The sequence below is a fragment of the Seriola aureovittata genome, chromosome 13, assembly GCF_021018895.1.
Source record: "Seriola aureovittata isolate HTS-2021-v1 ecotype China chromosome 13, ASM2101889v1, whole genome shotgun sequence".
Classification (NCBI taxonomy): Eukaryota; Metazoa; Chordata; class Actinopteri; order Carangiformes; family Carangidae; genus Seriola; species Seriola aureovittata.
Window position 1 is genome coordinate 12,007,950 of NC_079376.1, and position 12,694 is coordinate 12,020,643.

The window sequence follows — 12,694 nt, forward strand, 5'->3', positions numbered from 1 at the left end:
AATATTATATTTCAGACACATTCCTTGATATTTAAAAAGTATGAAAAAGGTAAGGTGAGGTGTTGTGCCCACACATGTTTGGGACAGCACAATAATATGCAGTATATTCCTCAAGCAGTAAGTAATTTATGCTGGACTTGAATGTCTTACTGTTCCACATTAAGCACAGCAAAGTGACAGTGATGGTATTTTGAAGAGTATCTTGGGTGGGAAGATGTCACTGTGCATCCAGTGAGGTTTCCACTAAAACCTCATGTAAATGGATTCTAAATGATGCTCACTATGAAAGTCCTCATAAATGAATAAACTGCTTAGCTGACAGTGTTGTGTTGTGCCGGGTGGTTATAAATACCAGTGTTACATAATAATACAGATAGATTTAACTGAAATGTCCCGAACTGCTAGATTGGCCCTTTAATTTGTACAGGAAAACCTGTAAATCATTAGCATAACATTATTGATAAGGACATCGATATTCTTACTTCATATTTCTCAGCAAAAAAGAAAATACATGAAGAGCAGTAACTTTAACGACCTCACAGCTGGAGCGAACAGGGCTGTAACTGAGCTGTGTCTCTGTGTCTCTCTCTCTCTCTCTCTCTCAGCTCATCTTGCTTTGGCTTTAGAGGACTTTTCTCAGCGGTGACCTTCAGCTCCACAGTTGGTGGAACGTGCTTCGTCCAAGTCGAATCATTAATATCCAGATTTAACCACAATTCTACATATTGCCTTTTTTTTTTTTTTTTTTGCACCAGTGAACATGTTACTATCTAGTCAGTTTTTCAAGGAGGCGTAAAAACGAAGTAAGCAGATGGACACAACGAGTGGGCGAATTTTCAAGAGACTGCAGACACAGAGGGATCTAGCAGCTTTATGGTTTTTATTGATGTATGTTTGCTCAAATAAAATTGGGGTATCTGTGCAAGTCTCAGTTACCATGGCTACAGCAGAGCCTCTCCGTGCATATATAGTGTGACGACTGGTGTGCAGACACAGAGGGACCAATTATCTCTTTTTGAATAAAGGTGGTATACCCTGTATCCTCTGTGCATACAGGGATACATCTCAAGTGGAGTTCATGAGCTGGTAATTGTGCAGATTATGTGAACATTTCTGGCATGAGAATATGATAAGGAGAACATATCGAGGATAATAATTTGAGAAGAAAGGTTTCAGACCGTTTTCTTCATCAGAGATTGTGAATGAGCTGCGTGATAGTTGTGTATATTGTCCATAAAGGGTATCTGATGACGTTTGAGATGTAAGACTGTAATTGTCACTGTTCTGCATGATTTCCATTTTAAAAGGATATCATTGGAATACAACTGTACTATAACTGTACTTAAAGAAAATGAAATATACTTTTGTCTTTTGCTGCTCAAGCATGAAGTTACAACTAATGATACACTATTTTCCATATGCTGGATTATCCTGTGTATCAGACATTTCATCTTCTTAGGTACGTGTACATCATGAACATTTAGATAATGCTCTTCCAGGTTCTGAATTTGAGTATAACCATTAACATGGAGGAACGAGGAAAGGACATTTACATAAAAACAATTGGAAGAAATGGTTAATTATATTTTACTGTCATTATGAAGTCAATGAACATGTCTCTTTGATCCTACATAGGGAAATTTTATTTGAAATATTCTCCATTCTTAATATAACTCGTCTAGAAGTAGTACTAGTAAAGTAGAACTAGAACTATATATGCCTCCGCCGGGAGGAAATGGTCACTATCTCCCCTTCCTGAGTTATAGCATTAATAATGGCCAGAGGTCTGTTTGGAGAACATTATGATGCCACAGCGAAGTTGGATATAAAAATGTCATCACTTCATCATTTTATCCTACTAGATATTTGTATTAAATTGTGTCATAATTAGCATGTGAGTTTGTGAGGTATGGCCAACAATGTGTTTTGTGAGGCCACAGTGACCTTTGACCTTTGACCACCAAATTCTAACCAGTTCATCCCTGAGCCCAAGTGAATGTTTGTACCAAATTCGAAGAAGTTCCCTCAAGACGTTACTGAGATATCGCGTTTATGAGAATGGGACGGACAACCTGAAAACATTATGTCTCCGGCCCTGGCAGTCGCCGGCGCAGAGGAATAATAAATTCTTGGCTGTACATTAATAACATCATGTTATTCATTCACGTCACTTCCCTCCACAAAGAGAACATCATACTGACTGAATAAATAGACACTCATCAACACTCATTAAACACTGGGTGGTGAAACATGATATAAAGCAAATGGAAACATTCACGAGGAGACGTGTGCGTAATTATATTGATAGGCATTTTATGTAAATTACGTGTCATATTTTGACAGCTGCACTATAAAAAAAGCTGTTGGAAACATGAGACTCATTTCGAGGAGCAGCTTCAATTTTCCTTTTCCAGGTTCTTGTTTGTAAATAGTGGATGTGTGTACCTCTTAAAAACTAGCAACGCCCCGCTAGACTGTACAAGCATAAATACACTTGTAGTTTATGCTGAGTCAGTCCTTTTTAAAGTAAACACTTGTTTACCCTTATGTAATTTTGGACATACAGTATATCATAAATGTATTATTCAATTGTTTTATTTTTATTTTATATTATTTTCTCCTTACAGCTGACACTTGTAACAGATGTAGTAGTTGTAGTTTGGCATGGTGTAAGACCTTTTGTTTTGTTGGAATTTATTCTCATAATTACTATTTATGCACTTTTTATTATTAAAATGTGTGTAAACCCCAGTGTTTTGTGCCTGAGGAACCTCCTTGAAAACAAGATGGTGCATCTACTGTGAAGGGGTTTATGGTCTAATTACATTTCGAATGATGATGCTGGAGGAGAAATCAGGGAATCCCAAAAGTTGTATTTTAATTCATCCTGAAGGGGAGATGAATGTTTGGACCAAATTTCATGGCAGCTCATCCAGTTATTGTTGAGATATTTCAGTCTGGATCAAAGCGGTGGTCTGACTGATCGATTGGCTAAAAAGCCCAAATTTAAAATAAAATCTGGCCCAAAACTGAATGGGTTCTTGGCAGAGTCAGAGTCAACAAAGATCTAAAGGATAACTCAAGGAACCCTTTCCAGCTGATGACTACATTTTCATTAATAACCTGTTACCTTGCACCACAGATAACCCCTACACTGACCTCTGAAGGTCCCTTCTGCTTTTGATAAGCTGACCTTTAATGGAAGGTCAAGCACACTCTGTGCCCCATGAGAAGGCTTGGTGGGTGAACCGTGATAACTGTATCACCTGCAGTGAAACTGACAGCATGGATTTAAGAAAGGGTGGTTCATTAAAGCTCCGAGCTGCGGTGGGAGCTTTGATGGTTGAGCTCGGGGAGCACTGGGCCCCTTCGTTTTCACAGCAGGTGCCTGGGTAGAGGAGTATCTGGACATGAAGAATATACAGCACCTTTGACCAGAGTTAGTGGAACACCCAGAAAATCCTCCATACCGTTATCCTGGAGGGGATCTGGAGGAACAGCTACACCACACGAAGACTGGGGCCAGAGACCGTGACACAGCTCATGGCAGAGGTGAAAGTCTGTTCTTAGTGTCAAAACGCACATTCTGAACAAAGTGACTGTATAGTGTTTAACGCTGTCACTCACTGGACTGCTGCGAGAAATGTCTGGTTAAGATGTTGAAGTTTCTTCCTCCACTTGGCCTACAGGGTGGAGGTTTCCAGACTTCCAGACTAGCTTACAGACCCAGGAACGAAGTGCATCACACTCGTGTCGGCTGGTGGGAATTCCTGCTACAAACCATCAATCTCATCCCCTCCACTCTGATGAAATCAAGGACACCACAAAGAACTCTGACCCCTTTGCTTGAAAGGGCACACCACCGCTGCACATATCGAGACTTTGATGGATCAGGGAGCGAAGAACATTGACTCCTCGGGGCTGTGAGGCAGAGGCAATTGGTCCTTGACGGCGAGGCAGGAGGAGGCAGGGCTCTCCGCAGCCAACTTTATTACAGTTGGGAAGCCCTCGCTGGCTGACTGATATGGAGGCACGTGATGCTGCCCTGGTAAAGATATCTTTGAAAGGGCGAGCAAGATCATCCAGTCTATTAGATGGACAGAGCAGCAGGGCTCAGGGGAGCTGAACCTAAACTGGATCTCGCTTCTCCGCAGTGTAGAACCACAGAGGAGGGATGTCTCACTATTGCTGGTATTTGAGCAGTGTTTGATGAATGTTAAATTGCGATAACCAAGACATGACGTTCTTCTGAAATTGCCATCCATCCCTGTCTTCCACTTAGAAAAATTAAATAAGTTAAGTTCAATCTATATTATTCATGAGGAGTGCAGTATGGGCACTTATTTTTTTTCGAAAACAGGCAGCCCTCCCCTCACGGGACTGAACAGATTCTTGGAACATACAAATTTCCAATGCACAGATACAGAGTGGATCGACCTACGGAGCTCCACTATGAGGCTGAAGCCTGTGTGAAACAAAAAAGAGCTACACTGTGCCCCGATCCCTCAACATCACATCACTGAAAACAGACATTTACTTCACATCACTCTCCTTGGATTAAAATTCTCGAGAGGCGCAGAGCTAGAGCTGCAAAGCGGCGGCGATGTGTCTGTAAGTGCCACTCAATCGCACAAATACAACGGCAGCCGTGAAGCTGAAAGCACACGAGGAGCTGCATTTGAATATAATCGAATACACGCGTTTCCAGGCAACCTTTCTCTTGCATCCCTTACTTTTATGTTGTGAGGCTGGGAAATCTACTTGCAATGTGTTATCTTAGCAGCAAGCGTGAGCCTGCTTGTAATCTTTGAAGCTCGGTCTGAAGCATTTCTCACAGTAGATGTATAGTGCCATGTGGATTGTGGAAGCGCTTTTTCGCTGACATCAAACAGGCCTTGTGTAATGTGGCAAATTCCCAGCTTCTAATAGTAACTTTCACTGATAATCTGTCGACTAATTTGAATCATTTCTCAGCTTTTCCTGTGAAATGTAACACTTAGAAGAAAAGCACCTGGAAACGCTCAAGTCATGCTGGATTTTTTTTTCTTTCTTCTCCATGACCATGAAAAGGGAATACTAATCAGATGCCTGATTTTCCTGAGGCTTTTAGGTACCTCATGAAATACCTTTATTGCTTTTTCTGTTTTTCCTGCTCCACACCCACATAACCATACAATCAGCTGCTAACTGCACGAACACACACAGTTCTGCTCAGGACGAAGAAAAGCAGGAAACGTACAGAGTAAATTGTACGATACTTTTGATGTGTCCCAATCCAAGGACCACATTCTTCGGAGGACACGGTCCACGAAGGTGTGGCCCTTCGTAGCCTTCAGAGCGCGGCTCCTGTGGCCTAGCAACCTTGACAACATGTAACTTTTTTTCCACATAAACTTGAAGTTTTTAAGGCCCCTGGCTTTAACAGTAGTACCGTTAGCTACTGAGCTGAAAGACATAACAGACATATAACAGTTGCTCTCTAATCAACCTTGTGTGCTTTCATTATTGGGGGGGCAATGAATCTTGGGATAGGTTTGGCCACGAAGGATCCGCCCCGCTGTGACGCAATCTGTCTTTGAATTCAGCCTCCGAAGGATGTGGCCCCTGAATTGAGACACAGCTTTCGTCCGCTTCAGTTGAGAGCTGTATTCAGAGTATTTTCTGGACTAATTTGGATGTCAGTTTGTTGGGTGGCATTTCTGTCCTGGTGGGTGGGTGGAGGGTGCGTTAGAGTTTGTGTATAGTCAAGCTATAATAAGCACCCACAGGAAAACATGACATCATACTGAATCAATTACAAAAAGGTGATTATACTTTTCATTATACTTTATGAACATTTTGCAGACTATCTCTCAAAAGTATTTACCATTGTACATGAGAAGGATGAGCAGACTTTAATCATCACTATTTCTATTTAAGAATAGTCACACTCTCCCACCTTCACTGTATATGTAAGAGTTGCAATGCCGCCTCTCACAGGTGCGACTGAAATCCTGCACAATTGTCTCTGCTACTGTATACAGTTATTGGAGTTGACAAGGCGTCCTTGGCACACAGAGCTGTCTGTTTCTAAGCAACAGAGTGAAATGGTCTCAATTTTGCAGGGATTATAATTAGATTACATGTCAATCAAATCAGTCTTTTCATTCCAGTCGTAATGCTCGGACACGACAAAGGAAATGACAGGCTCAGTAAAGATCATTATTATCTTCTACTCTGAGGCGTTGAGCTCTTTGTCTTTCATCTTCAATTGTGAGTCGCAGTAAGACAATCACATCACATTAATCATATAGTGTAAGGTGTATGATTATAAGTCGAATGCAGAATTTAAAAGGGGGGAGGGGTAGGGGTGTGGGGGGTTACAGCGGTTAGCAAGATGGTTCCCACCTGTGTTACTGCTGCGATGGACTTTGTTTTCCTGCTTTCCTGCTGGGTTGAAAATCAGCTTTCATCCTGTGAACGATTTGGAAATGATTTAATAACAACATCAACTACTACAGCTGTAGTAGTTGGGTGTTTGTTCAGTTGATTCTCATTCTCAATCAAATTTGCAGGCAAGTTATAAACAAGACAATCTGTTTTCCATGCCTTGTCTAATAACGCAAATTTGTTAAAAAAAACAAACAAAAAAAAACCCCAAAACCCCCCCTCCCAAAAAAAACGCAGCAGTGTCTGTGATTCTTCTGCATGAGCGTGCCAGCACTGAGGAAACACTCAAAGGCCACTCAGTGGGACGCACTGCCAAATCTACGCACCGCTCGCTGTGAGGAAAAGATGATTACAGAGCCAAGAGACAAAAACCAACAAGCTCATCGAGCACCTGATGGATGTACGCAAGAGCGCCGAATCTGTTCATTCATAACCGATGAGGCCATTCTGTAATATCTGCTGTAATGAGGGGAAAATGAGCAGAACATTAGGTTTGCAAAACTGAAGACTTGCCTTCCAGAATAAGACATTTGGAAAAGACGGCTTCTTCATTGCCAAAATGACTGCTGACATGGAAATAAAACCCAGTATGGGATGCCATCAACATTATGACTCATCTTTGAGATCTTTACCCGGAAACTTGAAGTGAACTGGAACCGTTTTGGAAAGAAAATATTCACATCAAACAAAACCAAATGACAAACAAAAAGAGCAGGAAGCTTGAAAGTCTGAGAATTATTATGTTAAACATGCTGTCAGTCAGCATCAACAGTGATCAGACTAAATGTGGCTCCTCTATTAGACTTCCAAAATCAAACAGTGAATTAAATAAAAATGCCATTAAAGCTGACATTTATGTTGTCACTCTGCAGAGGTAGACATTTATTTTACATTTCCCAAGAGATTTCATGGTAACTTCTTTTCTTATTGTGGTTGATTAAATTCATAATATTTTCATAGAAAGCTTTGTGGAAAGAACCATGTAATTTGGCACAAATTATGAGTAAAACAGAGACAGCTCAATTGGTAGACTTCCAATTAATTCCTAGTTGCTTAAGAATGTGTAACCTGAAGTCTCTTCATCAGCACACAGCAGGCCCACTGCAAAACAAGGGTAAATGAGTCTACAGGCAAGGGTGCAATTGGACATTTACTGTATGAAGAAAAAAAAGTTTCCAATGATAAATGGAGGACATCCAGCAACAGCCTTTAAACTTGACTATAATTAGTGAGAAATTACATTGTTCTTTCCAGGAAAATTAATAGAAAATAACAGAGCTGTGATATCAAATCTTACATACTGCAATTTAATTTTCTGCATTGTGTTGGTGGTTTTTCCTTTTAGGTTGTAACTGTAGTGGTTGTTAATTACGTCCTCATAATATTGTCCTGCTTTACTGACATTTCGTAATATTATAATATTGTCAAGGGAGTTTTTGATTTAGAACGATTGTGTTTCTATTACAGACTCTGCGTCCAGTGGCATAATATAATGATGGGAAGTAAATCATCTGTTTGCACTACATTACTCTGACATTTACCAATGCGGTCTGTTAGAGCTACAATGATAAGCCAATTAATCGATTAGGAAAAAATAATTGTATGCTGCTGTTTCACTGTACGTTTAATATATTTGGATTTTGAACTGTTATTTGGACAAAACAGTGTATCACTTTAGGTTCAGCAGCTGTTGACTTTCTGTTGTGCAAAATTTCAGTGTCATTATAGCTTCCAAAAGATTTTACTCACGGCTGTGCTTGAGGGGAAAACAGTAAAGGTTATTGCTTTCAGTCTAATGTCAAAGCTGCAATATTATTTGAGCGAATACAAGTTGTTTTTGCAAGAGAGAAAGGGCACATATGTTATTGAATGGAGGTGATGTTATTGCAAGAAGCCCAGCTTTGTTTTGAAGATCTCTCAAGGATTTCGGCGCAATTTCTTATACTTGAATAATCTTAAAAATGTCCAGCAGAATGGGAGAGTTTAAGGAGCATGTTTACAAGCAGAGGAGTAGTTGTTTATTCTGTTCACATCTTGTTTTCCTCTCTCACAGTGTGCCTGTACTGGAGGTGAGTTTCCCCCTCTGCACCGTTGCCCCTGATTGCATTTTTTTTGTCTTTTTCTTTTTTCCAGGGGATTTGTTACCGCACTTTCCAGGGTCTGACCACACTCCACTAGTGCCCCCCCCCATTCATCTCCCCTCTCTTCATCATCCTCATTTTTTCATCAACACCTCTTCTCTCTGTGGTGTTATGGATCAACCGATTCCTCCTGTACATCCTCACCTCCTCTTTCAGCTTCCGTCCATTCACTTGGTTTTCTTTCACTTTTTCCCTTTTTCGGCAGAGGTGAAAGAAATCGTTAGTGAAAGAGAACAAAACCAGAAAGAGGGAGAAAGAGAGAGAGAGAGAGCAAGTGACAAAAACAGAATAAGTAGAGCAAGGTCAAACTGTGCCTTCGCTATTATGCATATCTGCCTGCGTCTCTTTTTTCCTTTCAATTTAGTCCAGTTTTCACATTGGGTTTGCAATTTACATTCAAATCCTAGTTTCACAGACACACTCTGAAAGCAGTGTGTGGATACATCTTCCACACACCTCTTCTTCTCCATGTTAGTTTCCTTATGATTTTTACTTTGGCTGAAAAGCTTTGTATAATTTGTTGGCGGCGTGTAACCTGTGTGCAAAGGTGAGGTTGAAAAATGAATTCAGGTGCGTGTTATTCCATAATTTCGCTATTTGTATCGTTTCCGCTAAAATGATAACACTCGCTCAGCTTGGGCTGACAGAATGGCTGTCCTGTTGCATTATGGGAGATGGGAAATGACCGAAGAAATTGGGTCCATCGTGTTGGTTACAGTTGGAGGAGCAGTGACACTTTCATTATCTGGATCCAGTCTGTGTGAGGGAGAACCTGATGGAAAACATCAGGAAGGTCACGACTGCGATCTTTAAATGTCAGTGAACCAGAGCGGTTTTGGCGTAAAACTGTCTGAATTGGGCATCATCTCATTCATAAGTATGTTGTGGAGCTGGTGGAGTGGGCTCATAAAACACAAAATACATCCTAAACGCTACAGGCGAATGTGTGCGCATCTCTGAAGAATGTTTTTCATACAGAGCCCGAGTTTATCTTGCCTTGCGTTGGCCTCTTTTCAGTGGTGACTGTGCCTGTGTGAATAATTCATAGCGAGGGACTGTAGTGAATGAGAGTGAGCAGAGAGGCAATATCAACCCGGCCTTAACCTTGAGCTGGCTGCCACAGGTTTCTGTTGAAAGGTGACATTCAATTAGAGGAGCCGAGGAATATCTTATCCCCCCCCCCCCGTGCGACGTCTCCTCCGCTGCGGCTCAGCGGAGCACAGGTGGCTGTTGTGAGAGAGGTTTATAGTGGAAGCAATTAATCAATAATAAATAATGAGCAATTATTCTATAAATAATGTTTTCAGCCACTGTAAAACAATGTGCCAGTACACTGTCAGGATTCCCAGTAAAACCACAGAGCCTGCCCAGTTCTGCCTGGGAAGGCAGAAGACACTGAGGTAACAGAGGAGTGACAGGCATTGATAAGCAGCACTTGTGAAACCCCGCTGGGATATTAAGGCCCATTTGTACAGAGAGCCACTAAAATACTTTACTGATTACTGATTGCACCTTAAGGCAACGACAGTTAAGCCTCAAATAGCTGACTGAAGAAACATTACAGAGCGGCTGTGCGAAAGTGCGTAGAAGTGTGCAGCTTCCTGGGATGTTTGTGCTTGTTTTTATAAGAGCACAGCTATTCCTCTCTTTATTTCGGCCATAATTTGATCCACCAATAAAAGAGTTTATGGGCGATTTTCCTCTTCCTGTCAGGTCTCCTCTTTGTCTTAGCCCGGCTGTCAAAAAGTACAAAAAAAAAATGTAACATATAATTCAGTTTGACAATTTCAGCTGTTACTGATCAGCCACTCTATGACCAAACAACTGGTGATCTTCTTCCCTCCTGATTGCCTACGTTTATCGCCCACTTCTTCCACAGCTGCATGTGACTCTATGGCTGCTTTTACCTCAGCTTCAGGAAATAGGATGCTGCTTAAAAATATTCATTTCATCATAATGACTGTCAGTTGCTGGGCCTTGGACGGGATCAGGTGACGGAGAGGAGGGCGGGATGCACCATTATGTTTCTTTCTTGAAGAAGTAAAAGCTGCAGTCCATTGTAGCAGTTTTAAATATAGCTTCTAATAGAACTGCCCGAGGATGCACTAAACAGCATTATAGATTTTGTCAGACTGAACAATAATTGCTTTTATATTCTGTGTGAGTGAGGGTGTCAAGAGTATTTGAGATGAGTCATGCAGGAAAACAGGTGAACAGGTTGGATGAGTGATTGGTGCCTTAAGTATCATTGAGGGCTTCCTGTTATTGTTGTGTTAGCCCCCCCCTCTGTCTGCCTGCTTTCCTCCCACTCTGCTGTGTCTTTTAATACTCTTCATATGTGTTGCACAATAGGATTCAGGATGATAATGGATAGAAGTTGGAGACAAAGAGTGGGGGAGAACAAACCAGGCACTCTAACAACACCATTAATCTCCATTATATTCTGAGGCAAACACACACACACACACACACACACATACAACAGTGGCAGCGGAGCAACTCCGGGGCACATAAACATGCTTCACATTAATAAAATAAAACTGAAGGAGTGCTAGCTGTATAGACAGAGGTAGAGTTTATGGTATTGTTGCATTAGGAGGCACAAAAAACTTTGAACACATTCACTGACCTCGATCAATCAGCCAGACATTCATCACAGAATGAAGCGCCAGTAGTTGTTTGAGGGAAACCAGTGTATAGCAGAGGCGGATTCAAGTCAGCAAGTGTTGTGTGGCCAATTTTACCGATTCTGTCTGTCAGTACTGGTATTTGTTTTCTTAAATACCAGGACTCAACAGAGCCTGTGCAATTTTGCTCTAAGCCTTGCGTTTGGATAGGTCTGAAAAAAAAAAAAAAAAAAAAAAAGTCCATGGAAACCAGTTGAAGAGACAAACGCTTTAACATTCATGCACCTTTTTGTGGACACTCGCTCACAGACCTCACACAGAAATGCAGGCAGACAGAAATGTACACATACACAAACACACACAAACATACACCTGCCTGGAAAGCTTTGCAGGAAGGGAAGTACGTTCTTCAGTAAAGATGTCATGTTATACAGACTTTCTTAAGTCAGGGAGGATTTCAAACAGATGGATCCATTAACAGCAGAGCCGAATGTGATGGAAAATGTAAAAACTGATTCTCTGCGAACCAGCGTGTTCAGGGAATCAGTTTCTTAACTTAGAGCCAGTGAGGCGTTAAATAACTGCTAACAGGACATCAATTGTGCTGTGACTAATACTCACTACATTAAGTTTTTACTTAGAACCCATACAGAGCGGCGGAGCGGCGGTTTTCTGCCTTATTTGATTTTGGTATGAACTCACCCTCTGATAACCCTCTGTGTCTCTGTCACTTTGGGATGTCGCACCGTTTCTATTCTTGCAGGGTGAAAAGGTGATCTTTTTGTTATGTCTTGGTGATGCAAGCCCATAGCAAGGTGCAACACACCCAAAAAGACAGCATCATCCCGCCTGTTACCATGGTAACAAGACAGGAATAACTGGCATCAGGTGAGGATGGCATCAGGTGAAGTCATTCCTCTACATTTGCCATTTTTGCCCCTCGCTCACTCTCTCTTCTCTCCTCCGTCTCTTCCTGCGATGGCTCCCTCTCTCTCGTAACCTATCAGTCTTGTCCAAAACCCCCCCCGACGACCTTAGTGCTTTCCTGACAATGAGAGGCTACAGTTGCTATGGAGATAACGACACTATCTCCATTAATGAAATTAAGTCAACATCTCTACACACTGCCTCACCATCTGAGCAGATGGCCAAATTCCACAAATATCATCGTTTAGGTTCTGCCTCCTGCCGCGTCTGTGGGCAGCAGCTACGTGACGTATAAGAACATAAAGGCCGGGCACTGATTTGTTGCAGGGATCAATATTGTGATGTGATTGGACGACTTTAACTGTGTCGATGGTGCATGTTTAAGTAGCTATTTTAGATTAAATATACAAAAAAAAAAAATTAGACCATGCAGTGTTGAAAGTTCTTTCCCCTCATAAAATACAATTATGCTAATATTAGAGATCAAGGTTCTGGCTGAGGTTGCCTGAGGTTAAATTCTCATTGCCAAGTATAACAGTGTTGTCTGCAACTCCGACATTAGACACATCA